A 19088-nucleotide genomic window follows, 5' to 3' on the forward strand; every position below is an offset into this window, starting at 1 on the left:
ATTACATGACTCAAAGGAAAAACAGTAACAAAAACAACAAAAAAATTTGCTAGCCTACTGGGTGGGATAGGCTGTTTACTTTTTGGTAGGAGTTTTGTTTCTATTTTTGTCTCATTCCTTTACTTTCCTTCATGGAAATTTTCTACAATGGACATGTATTGTTCTGATGTTCAAGAAAAATACAAAAACAACTATAAAAATAAATGTGATGCATCTTTCTTGTGGAAAGGCTGGGATCAGATAGGTCCAGTGACTTGTTCAAGACCTTGAGACTTATCACTGGTCAGATGCAAGCTGGATCTTCCAGACAGCAAGCCCAGGACTCCTCCCACTTCACCCCACTTCCATTCAGATGGCAAACTCTAGGCAAATTGAAGCAATGGAAAAAAACTTACACACTTCTGTATTCTCACTATACCACCCTTGGAATGAAAGCCGTAATAAAAGCAAACACTTAGAGAGTGCTTACAATTCAGGTACTGTTCAGAACAATTTACATGTACTGATTCAGTTATCCTCACAACAATTATATGAGGCTAGAATTATTATTAATCCTGTTTTGCAGAAAAGGAACCTGAGTCTCAAAGATGTTGAGTAAATTTTCCCAAGGTCATCCAGCCAGCATACAAACCACAATACTGCTCTAGGCAGACTGACCCTAGAATTCATGCTCTTAACCATTATTCTCATGGTTTTCATACTTTAGGGCACAGAAGAATCCCTTGAAAAATTCATGAAAGCCCAGTTTCCTGGACTCCATCCCAGAAAGTCTGATTCAGAAGTTGGTGGTGGGAGCCACAGTGGTGCTTCTAACAAGCTTACAGGTGATGCCAGTATTGCTTGTCTGAGAACTATTTGAATATCACTGCATCACACTGCAAGATTTGCAATAAAGTGTACCAGTTATTTTCTGGAATTAAATTTAGTAAACAATCAATAATGGATGAGTTACCTACAGATTAAATGAATATACCCCAAGTGACTTGCTATTGATAAACAAGTCATTGGTAGCAAAGTTGGTTGACAATACAATTAAATATCTATTATCTGTTCAAGGGTATTGCAGCGAATATGAGATAATGTGTTCTCATGACAAACCTGCTGGGAGAGAAATGGAAAACCAAGGAATATCTTTTACTGTAAACCAATCAGGGTGAAAACCATCATAACAGCACAGCACAGTCTTCTAGTCACTAGAGCATCATGTTCAGAAGTGGAGGAAGACACAATATGAATAGAGAATCCCACAAAACCCTCACATTCTGTTTGTTCTTGGTCTATGCTTTGCTTTTCCAGGACAGGTTGCCTTGAATACAAGTACCCTTATATCTTCAAAATGTATTCTTTGCATCAAATTAGCAAATTGGCATCCAGGTTTAATAAATCTGTCTGTTATTAATTTTCTAGCATGGATCAAAATCTCAAAATATGATAACCTCTGTGAAAGCTGAAAAAACCAGTTTCTAGACTCTCAAAGTGGAAAAATTGAATCCTAGGCTTGTGGCGAGAACAGGGCAGCAAAGGGGTCCCATGAACTTCTGCCCCAGGGGAGCAGGAAGCATCTCTCTCACTAAAGACACTGGGCAACATGGAGTGAGGTTGGCTACCTCAACGTCTCTAATTTTAGACTACCACTCAAGACCTAAACCAGCTGCCCTCTGGGGAAGGAAGGCAGAACCACATCTAATAATGGATCTCAGGCTCCACCTTCCTCACATTAGAACAATAATCCCAGCCCTGCAGCTTGGGAGCTGTTTCCTCACCCCCTGAAGTCTTCCATCTGTATGAGCCCGCCTAGAGATCTACCATATTGGTGGTCAGTGAACATAGTTACATATCACCTTTACTCCCAACCATGTCTATTTAGGGTGCGAGAAATTGGGAGAAGTGGTGGGGAAAGCCTAGTAATGGGCCTACAGTGCCAACTGTCCAAAAATATTAGAGGAAAAACACATGGCATGAATGATTTTATGACCTAAGGGGTGACACCCAATAGCAGCTCTTCATTTTGTTACTGGGTGCCCTTTTATATCACCTTTTCTCTGAATGAGACCTGCACAACAGCTCCACAAGGCTGGATTTTAAATGCATTCTCTTGCTGTTAGCAAACTCCCATCACTTCACTTACCATGAAAGAGGAGACACTCTTTGGAGTCTAGATAATTCCCCACAAATAGTCAAGAAAGGGGGATGTGGGAAGTCCTTTAGGTTATCTCACTCTCCAGTGAAGAGACACAAACTTCCAAGACTCAGATTCACCTAGAGCTCCCCATTCACCAGGGAATCTCTCAAGATTGGGAAATGAGCAATGCTAAGCATTCATCAATGAAGAAGTTTCTAAATATGAGTAGCTAAAAATAATTTTAAAGAACAAATAAAAGGTATGTGGAAAAGCCTGAAATATTTCTAAAGAAACTGACAAAAAATAAGGCCCAAATATGAACCTCATTCTTCCTTATTCAGAACATCCCTTGGAATTCTCCAGGGTACCTAGATTTCCTAATTTTGTCCTTCCCTGAGTCCACAATGGAAAGACACCCAACCTGGGAAAGGAAACCCACAGGTCACGACAACCTGAAGACACATACTCTAATCATCCTATGCCTCTGTGATATCCTGTCCTAAGCAGAGCAATGGGCCCCAAGATGTTCCCACCCTAATCCAGCAGCCTATGTATATGTCACTTTATTTGGCAAAAGGGACTTTGCAGATGTGATTCAGGTTACGGATCTCAATAAGGGGAAAATGATCCTGGATTATACAAGTGGATCCAAACTAATTGCGAATTGTTTTCTTTTTTAAAGGTTGATCACATGGTTAAAGAACTCCCTCACTCTCTTTTTATAAACATGTATTTCTTCAGTTTGCCCATAAACCTCTTTATGTAACAGGAAAGATCTTGTTGTCTCTGACCATGTTTTTCCAGTCTAGTTATATTGTCAAGGAAAGTGGTGAGGTTAGACTGACATAGATTGCGCTATATTTTTCTAGGATCATTTTTGTAATATGTTCTACAACATTATCCAGGGTCAGTGTCAAACTCACAGGTCTCTGGTCTGTAGAATCTGCTTTCTTCTTAGAATTGCCCTTTCCAAAGTCATTTTGCCAAATATCTGTTCTGTCAGGTTCTTTTAGGTTCTTCATTCTGTAGTCACATGAGAACTTAAACTCAGAAGGGGAAGGCAGGGGAGTAAGTCAGACAGGTGGCAGTGTGAGTTCCGTGCTGGTTCTGAGATGTAGGGACACTGTGCAAGGACTGGAGAGAGGCTTCTAGGAGCTAAGAGTGGCTTCCAGCTGACAGCCAGCAAGGAAACGGGGACCTCTGGCCTACAACTGCGTGGAATGGAATTCCTCCAGCACCTGAGTGAGCCAGGAGACAGCGTCCCCAGAGCCTCTGGAAAGGAATGCAGCCTTGCCGACACCTTGATTTCACCTGGGGAGACCCACCCTGCCTTACAGAATGGAAAGACAATAAATTTGTGTTGTTTTAATCCACAGTTTGTGGTAATTTGTTATGGCAGCAACAGAAATCTAACACATAGTTTTTTCTCCAACTTTTCTTTTTAATTAAAAACTTTCCACTTGACCAATCCTATTCTTTCTAGCCATAAACTCTGATTCCTTCATTATAAAACCTCTCTCCTCCTCCGATGAAATAATTTTAGAAAGTTCTTTATAATTTCCTATATTAAAAGCAACAGTGGATTTCCATGCTGTATTTTATCCCAAATGAGTTGGTCTCGACTAATCACAGCAGTGTCAGTAAGGAATGAGGTAATCTGAAATCTCAAAAGGCAAATGGATGCTATCTTTTCTGACCCTGAAGGTGGTCACAATCATGTCTGGAAATTACGGTGTATTCTGGAATGCATCAGAATGGAGAAGAAAAAAACAAAGATACTGAGCTTCCAACCTCACAATCTGGTTTTAATAGTATTTGTCCATGGAAGAGTCAGCTATTAGAGAACGATTTCCTCCAGTCCATTTTTAAAGAGCCCTTTACTCTCTCTATCTGCTACATTTATTTTGGTAGAAGTGAGGGGCATTTCATTTAATGTATGAATTTGCTTGTTTATAAAAAATAAACTGGATCACATTTCTGATCCTGTGTGCTGAAAAAAAAATATTTTGATACATACATGTATCAGGGTGTATGTACATACCCATACATATGTGTGTATCAATCAACATAAACCAGGTTATGCTGCATCTGTTATCCACTGCTGCATGCACACTGCCCAAATTCAGTGGCTCAAAGTAACACAATTTTATTTGCTCACTGTTCTTTGAGTCGGACTGGCAGTTCTTGTGTTGGTTTTGCTTGGGACCAGTCATGTGGCTGTATTCATTTGGTGGCTGAACCGGGGCTGATTATCCCAACTGGGCCCCGTTCACAGGCCTGGAGGTTGGCGGTGAGGTTGTGTCTTCCTTATGGGGGCAAGCTTCACCCACTGGGCTTGAGGCAGCAGGAGAACAGAGCAGGAGCTGTGAGGTCTCAGAAAGCCTTTGCTCAGAACTCTTTCAGTGATGCTTCTCAGTGCCACCTTGTTCTCTTGATCAAAACAGGTTACAAGTCCAGCCCAATGTCAACACATGAAGAAACAGAATTCAGCCCTTGACAGGAGGACAAAACAAATAACACAAAATCACCACAACAACCATTGGAACTGTTGGACCCAACTAATAGGAGCATCAATATTTTTTAAAAAATTGAAATCAAAGTAGATAAAATAGCTTATATATTTTAATTACATTATTTTCCTTTATAATGGGGTTGTAGGAGTGGTTTATAAAGTCCAGCTGCCATACAACTTTTTCAGGGATTTTTATCTATTTGTTTGTTGTTTTTAGTTAATAGACCTTATTTTTTAGAGCAGTTTGAGGTTTACAGAAACTTGACCAGATAGTACCAAGAGTTCCCATATATTCCTTTCCCCTCCTCACAGTTTCCCCTATTAACTCATGCATTAGTTGTGGTACATTTATTACAACTGATGAATTAATATTAATATCTTATTATTAACTAATATCCATAGTTTACATTAGGGTTCACTCTTTGCATCCTACAGATCTATATATTGTTTTCCTTTATTAGAGAAGTTGTGGGTTTACAGACAATCATGCATAAAATACAGGATTCCTAAATATCACTACACCACCAACACCTTGCAATGGTGTGGAACATTTGTTACAACTGATGATAGCACTTTTTTATAATTGTACCATAAATTAAAGTCCATGGTTTAACGCAGGCTCACTGTTTGTGTAGTGTAGTTCCATGGATTTTTTAAAAAATTTTCTATTCTGTTAATATATATACAATCTAACATTTCCCCTTTTAATCATATTCAGGTATATATTTCAGTGTTGTTAATTGTGTTCACAATGTTGTAAGCTCTGAAATAACACTATTGAAAACTCCAGTGGCTTTTTTTCACAGTCTGGCCTTCTTTGAGTTCTGTAGAAAAGCTGAGATTATTATAGCAAATAAATCAGACGTTAATCTCAAGTGTCAATCTATAGCCCATACTTTCCTTTAGGTGCAGTAACGCACTTCACACAGAAATATTTCAGCTCCCTGCTGTACCTACAGAGTAAAGGATATGGAGTTAAAATAAAAATGAGCCTTGCATTGGTCCTGTCCCTGAAAGTCAGCTGCATGAACATATGGGCTATAAACCACTGTATATATTCTTTACTGATTCTCATTCTCTTTGCTCCTGCTTTGTTTTCCAGGATTGAAAGTTGCCTCCCAGAAGATGCCAGTCTGGTATCAGTTAATTTTCTTCTGCCCATTAAAATGCAAATTCTTATTTTTATGCATTGTGGATAGATTTGGGCAAACTGAGGGGTCTTCTCCTCTCAATTATTTACTGGCTCAATTTTAATCTGGATTGTCCATCAAAATTCTGCCTGTTTCTTAAAGTTCAGATAAAGTGCCACTTCCCTCATTGAGTTTCCCTATTTCTTCCCTCTGCATGCTTACAATGCATTTTTTCATACTTGTGAAATGTGACTAAGTTTATTGAATTCTTACTGGTACCATGCCAGAGCTGTCATATCATGACTTTATTTAATCTTCATGGAATACATATAACATTATCTCCTCTTTACAAACAAACACACAAACTTGGCAGACTTCATGAACTTGCTTAAGGACACTATAATAGGATGATATTGCTGCGTAACAAAGAACCACAGACATCACAGCTTAAAATGACATCAATTTAGTATCTCCCAGTTTTGTAGGCTAGAACTCAGGCAGGCATGATTCTCTGCTCAGGACCTTACAAGGCTCAAAGGAAAACGTTGGTGGGGCCACATTGCCTTCTGGAGGTTCTGGAGAAGAATCGGCTTCTATGGACTTTTTTGTTGTTGGCACAATTCAGTTCCTTGCAGTTGTGGGACTGAGGCCCCATTTTCTTGGTTGGGGAATGTTTCTCGTGCTTTGAAACTCTCTGACCTGCCTTCAGTCATATCTCTCTAATGTTCTCTTCTACCTTGGCTTCAAAGGGCTCCTATAACTACAATGCATCCACCCAGGTCATCTGGGATAATCTCCCTATTTTAAGGTCAACTAGTAAGTAGACTTAATTACAGCTGCCAAGTCCCTTTTGCCATCTACAGTAGCATATTCACAGAAGTGGTGTCTCATCATATTCATAATCCTGGGGATTAGGGCATGGAATCTTCTTGGGGAACATAATTCTGTCAACCAAAACCATTCAAAATTAGTACGGCACAGACCAGGGCTGTGGTATTTTGAAGCTGATGTGTACCCTAGAAAAGGCCATGGTCTTTTAATCCATTCCTGGGATGCAGATCTATTGTAGGTGGGATCTTTTGATTAGGTTATTCCAGTTGAGGAGGTGCCCCAAGGTGGGTCTTAATCTTTTTACTGGAGTCCTTTAAAAGAGATGAAATTAAGAGAAGCTCACAGAGAAAAGCCCCAGAGAAGCTAAGAGAGGGCCCACAGTAGCTCAGAGAGGAGGGCACTGGAGGCAGAAGCTGAAAGCAATGGAACCCAGAAGCAAAGGACCAGCAGATGCTGGCCATGTGCCTTCCCATGTGACAGAGGAGTCTCAAATGTCAGCAGCCCGTCTTCTGAGTCCAGGTATCATCCTGTTGATGCCTTGGGTTGGACATTTTCATGGGCTAAGAACTGTAAATTTTAAGTCATAAATCCTCATTGTAAAAGTCAACCCATTTTTGGTATATTGCATTCTGGCAGCTTTAGCAAACCAAAACTGGGGCTTTAAATCCAAATCTGTTTTAGTGTTTGTGCTACATCCTGCTTCCTTCCTAGTAATACTCACCTTAACCTAGATTTGGGGTGTGGAAGTAGAAAGAGTAAATTTGGAGGATGGTGATGTGCTGGTAAAGTGCAATGTCTAAGACCACAGGCTCTGGGCCACCCTGCCTATGGTCAAATCCTCAGTTTCCTCATCTGTAGAATAGGTGTAAAATTAGCGTCTGCCTTTAGGGTTGTTACAAGAATTCGATCACTTAATTTTTGCAAAAGATTGAGAACTTTCCTTGGCACATGGCACACATTACAGAAGTGATTTAAAATAAAAACAAATTAACGTAAGATGAGACAAGAGAGGACAGTAGTTGAAAGGGGATTTTTTTCCATTTATTTTGTGCAACAATAACTCATAATTTCTGACAGGTGACGTATTTGTGATTATCACACTACCCTACTTTCAGGCTAATAGTGTGAGATGGTATCCTGACCAGGTTTAACCTACTTGGGGGCAGGAATGAGATTTATATGCATGAGATTCTCACTAATCCATTGGGGAATTGAATTGGAATTTTTGTGTGTGTGTCTATTTTCATATAGTTTACTGGGTGGGAAAATAGCTATAAAACATATTTTTCTCCCAGACTTTTCTGTTACTTGAAAGCTTTGGTTTTTTAAAAATAATTTGGAGAGTTCTGTTTATTGAAGCAGATGCTCAAGCTGAAACCAAAATCACCACATAATTTTAAAAAGCTAAAATGATCTCTGTGATTGAAAGGCCCTGTTTATAATTATGATATTATAGCTTACATATTAATAGAGGGTTGATGCGATATATCATGTGAAGGTCTCTACGAGCTTTACATCTGCCCCTAAAACGCCATGCTTCCTGGCTAAGGAAAGCTGCTAAAACTGCTCTTGAGGGAGGTGTGTCTTAATGCCCATAAAACATCTTCATTAATATTCATGACATCTGAGGGAAACAATGCAGTAACATCCAGTGACTTATCAGACGGTTGAGGGGAAAGCAGAAATTTTTCCATTCAGCACTGATACTTACAGATAATCAGGTTCAAATATGCTTGTCAAACCTTACACTAAGTAGTAGTAGAGTAAAAATAGATTGTACACCTTCAAATCATTAGAGAGGAAAAGGAAACACAGTCTAGAGTAGCAGATGGTAAGGAAATAAACAAACAAAAAGGAAACAGAAAGGAAGAAACAGAAAAAAAAAGAAGAGCTAACACATTAATTAAAACAATAAATACATGAGTTGATATAATTAATTAAAAAAGAATCACAGGGTCATAAAGCAAATTCTACTATGTGTTATTCAAACATCTAAACTAAAACAGTATGTGGTTTGGAAATAAATGATGGGCAAAATGTGTAAGGCAAATGACATCCAACAGAAAAACAGGAATAATAATATTAATTAAAAAGTCAAGTTCAAGGCAAACAGTTAAAAAATGATTAAAAATGGACTTTATATGTTGAGAATAGATATGTTCTGAAGTAAATATATGTGTCATGTAGTACCATTTATTGTTTTATTGAGTCAGTTTTATTCTACCCATATTCAACCGAGCCCGGCATTGGGTTAGACACTGGAAACACACATTTAAAGTAGACACAAATACAGTCTCTGCCTTCAAAATTTAGTCTTAATAAAGTAAACTAACATGCCAGTAATTTAAATATACCTAAAGGGGAAAGAGATTGGAAGGAGATAAAAAATGCTAACCATATAGGCATTGTTTTTTTTTTTCCTATTTATGCTTGTATTAAGCCTTTTATTGACAATTTTTCTATACTAATAAATACTATAAAATCATCATATGATACTTATATCTGTTATCTTTCTTTTCTAAACTGCATTTGTTATATTTCTTTTTATTTATAAATTTGGAAAATCCAGAAAAGTATAAAACACAAATTAAGTAGTTCTAGAGATTTTAGAAATTATATTCTTTCTTTCATTTCTTGACTAAGAAGAGGAACTGAAATGGGTGCATTCTGAGATTATATGAGCCCCTTTAGAATATTTCCACAACCCCCCAAAAAGAAGCTGGAAAAGCTTAGTGTTGACTTTCCCAGTTCAGATTCCACTACTGGGGCTAATCAGGGTTCAGCAGTGAAAATAGAGGCAAGGAGCTTTACCACTCTGTAAACAAGAATCCTCTCCATGCTCGCTGTGGCAGGGCCCCATTCTCCATTTGACAGAGTGGCCCTGAAGCAACTGGGACTGACCCCAGCCCCGGAAGAGCCTCTGCCCAAGGTGAGAGCAGGAAAGAACATGGCGGGTGGCCACTCCCTGCAGCCTCCGAGGCCTGAAGCTGGGGCCCCCCGTGTGCTCCCACCCGCCGCCTCCTGGGCAGCCCTCACCTCCAGCCCTTGCTGGCCCTGGGTCAGGGAATGTTGAAGAATTCTGCTGGAATTCTTCATGTAGTTCTGAAGAGAGATGTTCCGCCACTAATGATGACACCACCGGTATGGTCCTCTCTCAAAGTTCCTGGCTCCTGGATGGCTTTCTTCTCCAGTTCTCAGGAATGATCCAGAAATGGAGAGTTGCCATCTAAGTTACAAAAACATGGAATTCCCAGCAAAAACACAGAGCTATTTCAAGAGCTACTAGCAAGTCAGGTTACTACTTCCATACCACTTAATCTTAAATAAAAATGTCAGTAAGAAAACATTTCAGATGTAGAGAAAGCTACAGAGAATGTTGTGGTAAACAAGTCCACCAACCACATAGCCTAAGAAATGAATAAACACATTTCCACTCAAACATCCCATGTGTTCCTAGAACACCACATGCCCAAAACTAAACTCATCTTACCCTGGTATCACATATTTATGGGAATTATTTAAGGTTAGGAGCTTGGTCCCTGGGCCAGACAGTCTGGGTTCAGATCTAGTCTCTACCACACAACTAGGGAACCTTAAATCAGTTCCTTCACCTCCCCATGCCCCACGGTCCTCAGCCATATTCTGAAAATAAAAATGGTATCTACTTTACAGAGTTGTTTGAATAATAAATGAAGTAATACATATAAATGCATTCAGAATAATCCTTAATTTTTCTAAGAGTGTCCTCATTGATGAATGGTGCCACCCCCCACCCCCCTGCCCAGGCCAGTTCCCTGCAGGCCATCTATAACGTGACAAGTTTTCTTCATCATTGTCCCTGCTGGCCAGCAGGTTCTAGCAATCCTATCTGTGTCGTTTCTCTTGAACCCATCTTCTCTAGATTCTCTCTCCTACAGTTTTAAAATAATTCCTTAATTAAATTATTACCACACTGTCTCCTTTCCCACTTCCACTACATTTCTCACATATCCTGAAAATCGTTGTTTAAAAACTAAATTAGAGCATTAAAATTCCATGGTTAAAATCCTACGTTTTCCATGACTCGCAGGATGAAATGAAAACTCCATCCTTAGTGATGAATACCATTCCTCGTCTTACTCCCCTTTCCAACTCATCCTCTGTTGAACGCTTGTAGAGGACTTCTCCACATTCCCCCCTCCCCCCAAAATCTTGCTCTCCCACAATTCCTTGGCACTTTACATTTTTTTTTTTGCACTTGATCTTTCCTGGAAAATGACTGTCTTTGAAGACCCAGCATCGTTGGCCCCTCTGCAGAGAAGTCTTCCCTTACCTTTCCAAAATGGATTGATTGGGTGTCCCTTCCCCTTGCAACGTGGCTCTTATGGAGTGGAATTTAGTCCACAATCTAGCGACTCGGTGAGGTCCACGGCAACATCATGGGCCTCACCCAGGAGCTTGTTAGAAATGCAGAATCTCTCCCCATCCTGAACCTACAGACTCAGAATCTACATTTTAACAAGATCTCCAGATGTTTTGTAGCCACATTAAAGTTTGAAAGGCTTTTGAGTATCCAGAAATTGTTCTCCTTGAGCCCTTAGCTCCTGATTCTCTGATTTTTTTTTTTTTAAATTGTCTGTGTCTTTGCCAAATTATGAACTCACCAAGGACAGGAACTATGAACTATGTTTCTTTTCTTTCTTTCTTTCTTTAATCTCCAATCTGATCTCAGTATCTGGGACATTTATGGGAACAGGACTGAATTAATGACTGGTTCAATGATGCTTTAAATGATGGAATATATTGGAAAGTTTTAGAATTTTTATGGGTTATTACATAACCCTCTATTTTTCCTTGCCAAAATTTGGGATCAACTGAGAGATAGAGAAGGGTCAGGCAGATAACACACACACACAAATAAACATCAAGTTACTTGCCGGTAAAGCTGATTTGGGAAAACACAGCTTTGCTGTATGCTAAGTGGCTTCTTTATACTTCACCCAGGATTAGGCAGGCATTAAAGTAACCTAGAGGTTTTCCTTGGAGATGGGATCTACTCCCGTCTACTTAAGGTGTCAAGGAGCAGACCAGTGTCATGGTCTCCACAGGCACTCGGGGGGCAAAGACAGGGGAAACAGAAGGCGCCGATCACCTGCTCCGCTTCTTTCCCAAGCTCGCCATCAGCACTTCTCCTTTGTCATTCCTGGAGTGCTATCCTGAGGAAGTGGTAAGTACCCACCCCCAGTGGGAAATTCAGAGGAAAGGAGGGACGAGTAAGGGCAAAGGAAGGAAATACATACATACAGCATCTCTGGTCCTGAAGGACTAGAAGCCTGGTGGGGAATGCCATCCACTCCACACTGAGCCAGAATACTGAAGGGGGCTTGACTTGGCTGAATGTTGCCTAATTTAGGATGAGCCCCTCATCCTATGCCACTGTGAACCACACTTCATTGGAACTGTTTTCCTGTGGTTTGCAAGGGAGATAAGTTTAATCTAAAATGTCCAGCTCAGGCCAACAGCCCCAATTAGTCCACCCCAAACTGAAGGGTATGGGAACCATAACTGTGTTTAGCCAATTCCAGTAGGTTCTTTCTTCCCCAACAACCTTTCCCTCTATTGGCCAGAAAATTACCTAACATGAAATATGATAATACTGTTAACCCATTCATTAAGGATGAACTGTGAGCAAACAACTGTAACAAGTTCAGTTTTGAGGGACGCAGGAACGTAGAAGAAGTTTATCTTTTGATGCGGTCTAATACAAAACTATAAGGGCTTGGAGCCATGTTGTCTAAAATATTATTTACTCATTGCCTTTTCTGTCTGTATGATTGAACTCACAACAATTGTGCCCTCCTCCAAACCCTTGGGTAATGTGTATTATAATATGTATTTATATATAATATTAGAATAATGTTATGTGTGTTATAATCCTGAATAAGGCAGAATACCTTATTCTATAAGTCCCCAAGCCTTTTTTATAAGGCATTTAACACATATTATTTAACACTCACATGTAAATTATCACAAGGAATTAAGATGATGATACTCACTTGTCAGATACATTTAAAAAAAGCAAACAGCAGAGTGTATTGACAATTTTGATTACTATTGTAACCATCCAGGAGGGGCAATGCATCTTCCTTGAGGCATAGGCAGCTTTACACACAAGCCCAGCAACCCATCCTGATGCCCTGGCAAACACCTAGGGATGGTTTCTCCTGATCCTTTGGAAAAAGATCCACATTAGTAATATAGGATATAAAATGCTTAGCATGCATGGCCGTTATACCTCTAACGACTGCCCTTGGCAGACATTACTAATTGATCACAGCAGTCTTCTGCTTTGACCTAGATGCTGCCTTCTCAACCCAGAGCTTGTGGTGGCCACTATTAATTGATTGGATTTGGTGCATGAAAGAAAAACTATCTGATATCCCAGAGCTGACACCTTCCTCTCTCAGCCCCCTTTGGACCCCAAAAACAGAGAGCCAGGGGTAGCCTTCACAGCCCCCGATCTCACCAGGATCTTTACAGGAGTCAGCCACAGTCTGTGTCCTTCACTCGATGTTTCCAGCATCTAGCCATGTGCCTGGCACGTTTTGGTTGCATGAATGGAACAGCAGGTGAAGGGGGGTTGCCCAAAACTCAGATAGGGACTACGGGAGAGGAGCAGGTCTGGGCAGAGTGGGTAGTAAGTTCGGGTTTGGACCCAGTGGGTGTGAGCGAGACACCCCCACTACAATATAGACCCGGGGAGGGCAGGACTTGGAGCAGCTCCCAACAGGGTCTGTATTTTGCTCTTTGAAAGGGAAGAATTGATCACACAATAGCACCTTATAGAAGCAAAGAAAATATGCCATCTAAACTGAAATATGGCAAATGGCTTAGTTTTCTAGAGCTGCTGTAAGAAACTACCAGAAACTGGGTGGCTTAAAACAACAGAAATTCACTGTTCTGGAGGCTAGAGGTCTGAAACCCAGGTGCCAGTGTCTCATCGTAACTTGCCTAATTCCATCTGTAATGACCTTATTTTGAAATAAGGTCACATTCTGAGGTGCTGGCACCTATGATGCCAACATATCTTTTGGGGGGACACAATTCAACCACATCAGCAAAGAAAAAGACTTTTGGAGACCTATTGATATAATTATATTTGCATATGTTTTATTAATATCTATAATAATTTATATTTATAATGTTATATAATAATATGTAGTAAAGATATTTATAATAATAAAACTGGGACAAATGTCCTTGGGAAAACACTGAAACTCCAGGCCTACTTGTTGTTATTCACATATTTAATAACTTGTATCAGCATTTAGGCAGGCTAGGATGTTGTTATGGGTTCACAGCAGTTCTCTTAGAACTTTGCTTGGTTCCTGTGCCAACTGCCAGCCAGAGCTGATGGCTGTGGATAAGATGATATATTTCAGCATCATGCACACTAAATAACACCCAAAGAAGAGTGCTCAGTATTTCCATAAACTATTTTTAAGAAAAGCTTAGAGCATTGCACTGTATACAGAATTAAGTAATGTTAAGTTATGTAGGTAAACTGTTTAGACAGATGACACTATTTTGATCATATCTTTTCAGCTGCAATTGAATGAATCTGTTTCACAGAATCTTCAAGTCCTAGTTTGGTTTATAAGCCCCTAAAAGCCACAGGACTATCCTGAATAGCATTGTCATCGACAAGACAAAACTGCTGCTACTGGGAAAATGTAACATTTTTAAAAAATTATCATTCTTGAGGAATAAAAAATACATTGATTCAGCAGTAAGGATTTATTTTTAGGGTTTTCCCAGGGACTTGGTCACCATATGGGAGAATTGGCCCATGGTGAACTCTTTCCAAGTGGTCATCAATCCCAGAGAAATTTCTTGGGACTTTGCTTTGTCATGTAATTAATCAGACACAAAGTCCTGCCTTCTGATGTTCAGTGTAGCTTTACTTACAAAAGAGAGAGAGAGTGAAAGAAAGAGAGAGAGAAGAATGGAGGGGGGGAGGATGGTAAGGAGGGAGGAAAAAAGAAGAAAATAAAATGAAATAGAGGGCAAGAAAAGAAATTATCTAAAGGTCCAACATATGGGGAAATGGCTGAATTATGATATATCCACATGATAGAAACTATGCACCTACTAAAATTTGCTTTCCACAAAACTTAATATCATGGGGAAATCTTCCCAGTAATATGTTTAAATTTTTACAGTAGAATTCAAAGTAGTGTATGCCAAATGATTCCCATTTGATTTTGAAATATTTATTACACAGAAAATGACCATAAAATGAAAGTAAATCTTAGCTCTACTTTTATCTTGGTGGTGAGATTATTTTTATTTCCTCTATGTGTCTTTCTGTATTTGTCCAAATCCTCTAGATAAACATGTATTACTTTAAAAAACAAAGTAACAAATGTTATATATCTTTAAAACATCTGGTTATCTTCTGCATGTGTTTTATTTTATTTTATTTTTTGTTGCGGTTGTTCACATGCCATACAGTTATCCAAAGACCCAAAGTGTACAATCATTTGCCCATAGTACCATCATACAGCTGTGTACCATCACCACAATTAATTTTTTTTCAATTATTAGAACATTTTCATTAGTCCAGAAAAGAAATAAAGACGGAAAAAAGGGAAACTCAAATGTCCTGTACTCCTAACCACCCCCTCCATTATTGATTCATAGTTTCGGTATAGTACATTTGTTACTGTTGATGAAAGAATGTTAAAATACTACTAGCTGTAGTATATAGTTTGCAATAGGTATGTATATATTTTCCTATATGCCCCTTGTGCTGGTTTGTATATTTATGTCCCCAAGAAAAAGTCATATTCTTTAATGCATTCTTGTGGGGGCAGATATATTAGTGTGGATTGGGTTGGAACCTATTGGTTCAGTGTCCATGGAGATGTGACCCACCCAACTGTAGGTAATAACTCTGATTGGATAATTTCCATGGAGATGTGGCCCCACCCATTCAGCCTGGGCCTTATTTAGTTTACTAGAGCACTATATAAGCTCAGACAGAAGGAGCTCATAGAGAGCTGGTAGCTGAGACAGACATTTTGAAGATGGCTGTTGGAAGCTGATGCAGACATTTTGGAGAGCACCATTTTGAAACTCAATCTGGAAGCAAGCAGATGCTAGCCAGTGCCTTCCCAGCTAACAGTGGTTTTCTGGATGCCAATGGCCTTTCTCCAGTGGAGGTACCCTCTGTTGACAGACACTTTATGGCCTTAAGACTATAACTGTAACTGTAACTGGCTTTATAAAAGCCAGTCCATTTCTGGTATTTTGCATTCCAGAAGCATTAGCAAACTAGAACACCCCTCTATTATTAACTTCTAGTTACAGTGTCATACATTTGTTCTAGTTCATGAGAGAGATTTCCAATATTTGTAAAGTTAATCATGGACATTCTCCACCACAAGATTCACTGTTTTATACATTCCCATTTTTTAACCTCCAACTTCCCTTCTGTGACATACGTGACTCTGAGCTTACCCTTTCCACCACCTTCACACACCATTCAGCGCTATTAGTTATTCTCACAATGTACTACCATCACCTCTGTCCATTTCCAAACATTTAAGTTCACCGTAGTAGAACATTCTGCTTATAATAAGCAACTGCTCCCCATTCTTTAGCCTTGTTCTATATCCTGGTAACTTACATTTCATGTCTATGAGTTTACATATTATAATTAGTTCACTCAGTGAGACCCTGCAATATTTGTCCTTATGTGTCTGTCTTATTTCACTCAATATAGTGCCCCCAAGCTTTCTTCATTTTTTTTAAGACGGTTTTGTTCATGCACCATACGTTCTGTCTTAAGTAAACAATCGTTGGTTCCCTGTATAGACACGTATTTATATATTCAGCACCATCGCCACTGTCTATCTAAGGACATCTCCATTTCTTCCACAAAGAAGGAGGAAGAGTCAAAGAAGGCAGAGACAAAAGAAAAAGAAAGAGAGAGAGAGAGAGAGAAAGCTAGGAAGCAACGAAAGGAAAGATAGCATTAAACTAAAGTAGATAAAGAGACAACGTCACAAATGCCAGGAGTCCCATACCCTTCCCCCATGCCCCCCCCACATATGCATTTAACTTTGGTATACTGCCATTGTTACATTAAAGGAAGCATAATACAATGTTTCTGTTAATTATAGACTCTAGTTTACTTTGATTGTATTTTTCCCCCAATACCACCCTATTTTTAACACCTTGCAATGTTGACATTCATTTGTCCTACCTTATGTAAAAAGATATTTGTACCTTTTATTACAATTGTTGAGTGCCCTAGGTTTCACTGAGTTATACAGTTCCAGTCTTTATCTTTCATCTTTCATTCTAGTGTCCCACATGGTCCTAACCTTCCTCTTTCAACCATACTCACAGTCGTCTTTGTTCAGTGTACTTACATTGCTGTGCTACTATCTCCCAAAATTATTTTCCAAACCTTTCACTTCTGTCTTTTCTTTTCTGTCTGCAGTGCTTCCTTTACTGTTTCCTTTTGAGCAGATGTCTTATTCACAAACTCTGTCATTGTCTGTTTGTCAGAGAATGTTTTAAGCTCTCCCTCATATCTGAAGGACAGTTTTGCCGGATATAGGATTCTTGGTTGGTGGTTTTTCTCTTTCAGTATCTTAAATATATCACACCACTTCCTTCTTGCCTCCATGGTTTCTATTGAGAAATCTGCACATAGTCTTATGCAGCTTCCTTTGTATGTGATGGATCACTTTTCTCTGGCTGCTTTCAGGATTTTCTCTTTCTCTTTAACGTTTGATAACCTGATTATTAAGTGTCTTGGCGTAGGCCTATTCAGATATATTCTGTTTGGGTTACGCTGCACTTCTTGGATCTGTAATTTTATGTCTTTCATAAAAGATGGGAAATTATTGTTGATTATTTCCTCTATTATTTCCTCTATTCTGCCCCTTTTCCCTCCTCTTATCCTTCTGGGACACCAATGACACGTACATTCCTACATTTCATGTTGTCCTTCAATTCCCAGAGATGTTGATCATATTTTTCAATTCTTTTCTCTATCTGTTCTTTTGTGTGTAGGCTTTCAGGTGTCTTGTTCTCCAGTTCCTGAGTGTTTTCTTCTGCCTCTTGAGATCTGCTATTGTATGTATCTTTTGTGTCTTTCATCTCTTATGTTGTGACCTTCATTTCCATAGATTCTGCCAGTTGTTTTTTCGAAATTTGATTTCTACCTCATGTACACCCAGTGAATTCATTATATGTTTCATCTCTTTTGCCATATTTTCCCTAAACTTTTTGAATTGATTTAGCATTAGTTGTTTCAATTCCTGTATCTCAGTTGAAGTGTAAGTTTGTTCCTTTGACTGGGCCATAACTTCATTTTTCTTAGAGTAGGTTGTAGTTTTCTGTTGTCTAGGCATGGATTCCTTGTTTACCCCAATCAGGTTTTCCTAGACCAGAAAAGGGCTCAGGTCCCAGAAGGAAGAAATATTCAGTATTAGGTCTCCCTGAGGGTGTGTCTTAGAAGATTGGTACACCCTGTGAGGCCTCATGCCACTGTGCTTTTCTGCCCAGCAGGTGGTGCCTGTCAGCCTGTAACTCCAGACTGGTGTAAGGAGGTGTGGCCTGTGGCTGTTTTCCCCCAGGCTCTGGGGTCTGGTTCTGAAAGGAAGGCAGGTAGCAGAGCTGGGCCCCACCTCTTTCCTCTTAGGGAAGATATACCCCCTAGGGAGAGGTCATTTACATTTGAATAGTCTCTCTGCCTGTGCTCTCTCCACCCTTGTCTGGATCAGAGCACTGGGAACTGAAAGTGGCTGAGGCTTTCTCCACTGAGCTGAAAGGGGGACAGAAAGCCCCCTTCAGGACCAGTCTGCAGCCACCATCTAGCTCTCCAACATCAGTCATCACTGAAAGCCTCTGTCTGCTTTTTGAGGATTTGTATCTTGTATTGAGTAGTCCAATACTAATTAAAACCCCAGTTGGAGCTCAGCTGAGCTATATTCACTTGCTTGGAGAGTGCTGCTCTCTAGCACTGTGAGGCTTTTCAGTTCAGGCCATGGGGGGAGGGGAGTCCAGGCTTGGATCCGCAGTTTTTACTTACAGATTTTATGCTGCTATCTCAGGCATTCCTCCCAATTCAGGTTGGTGTATGGTGAGTGGGCAGTCACGTTTGTCTCCCTGCAGTTATCCCAGATTACTTTCTAGTTGTTCCTGGTTGTTTATTAGTTTTTCCAGGAGGACAAACTATGCCGCCATCTTCTTCTGCATGTGTTTTGCAAACAGACGTAAAATATCTGACCAAGGTTAAATTGTGATGGTTCTTTGATGGACAACAGAAAGATAACTTGAGTTATTAATATCTAATTAAAACATATGTTCTAATATATATGCTATCTTCCAATTAGAAGTCAGTAATATGTGTGATACATTGTAAATAGGATTCTCAGAACAGCTGGAACTTGATATGGTATGTTTATTTACAGTCAAGCATATCTAATGAGCTTTC

The sequence above is a fragment of the Choloepus didactylus genome, chromosome 11 (assembly GCF_015220235.1).
Source record: "Choloepus didactylus isolate mChoDid1 chromosome 11, mChoDid1.pri, whole genome shotgun sequence".
NCBI lineage: Eukaryota > Metazoa > Chordata > Mammalia > Pilosa > Megalonychidae > Choloepus > Choloepus didactylus.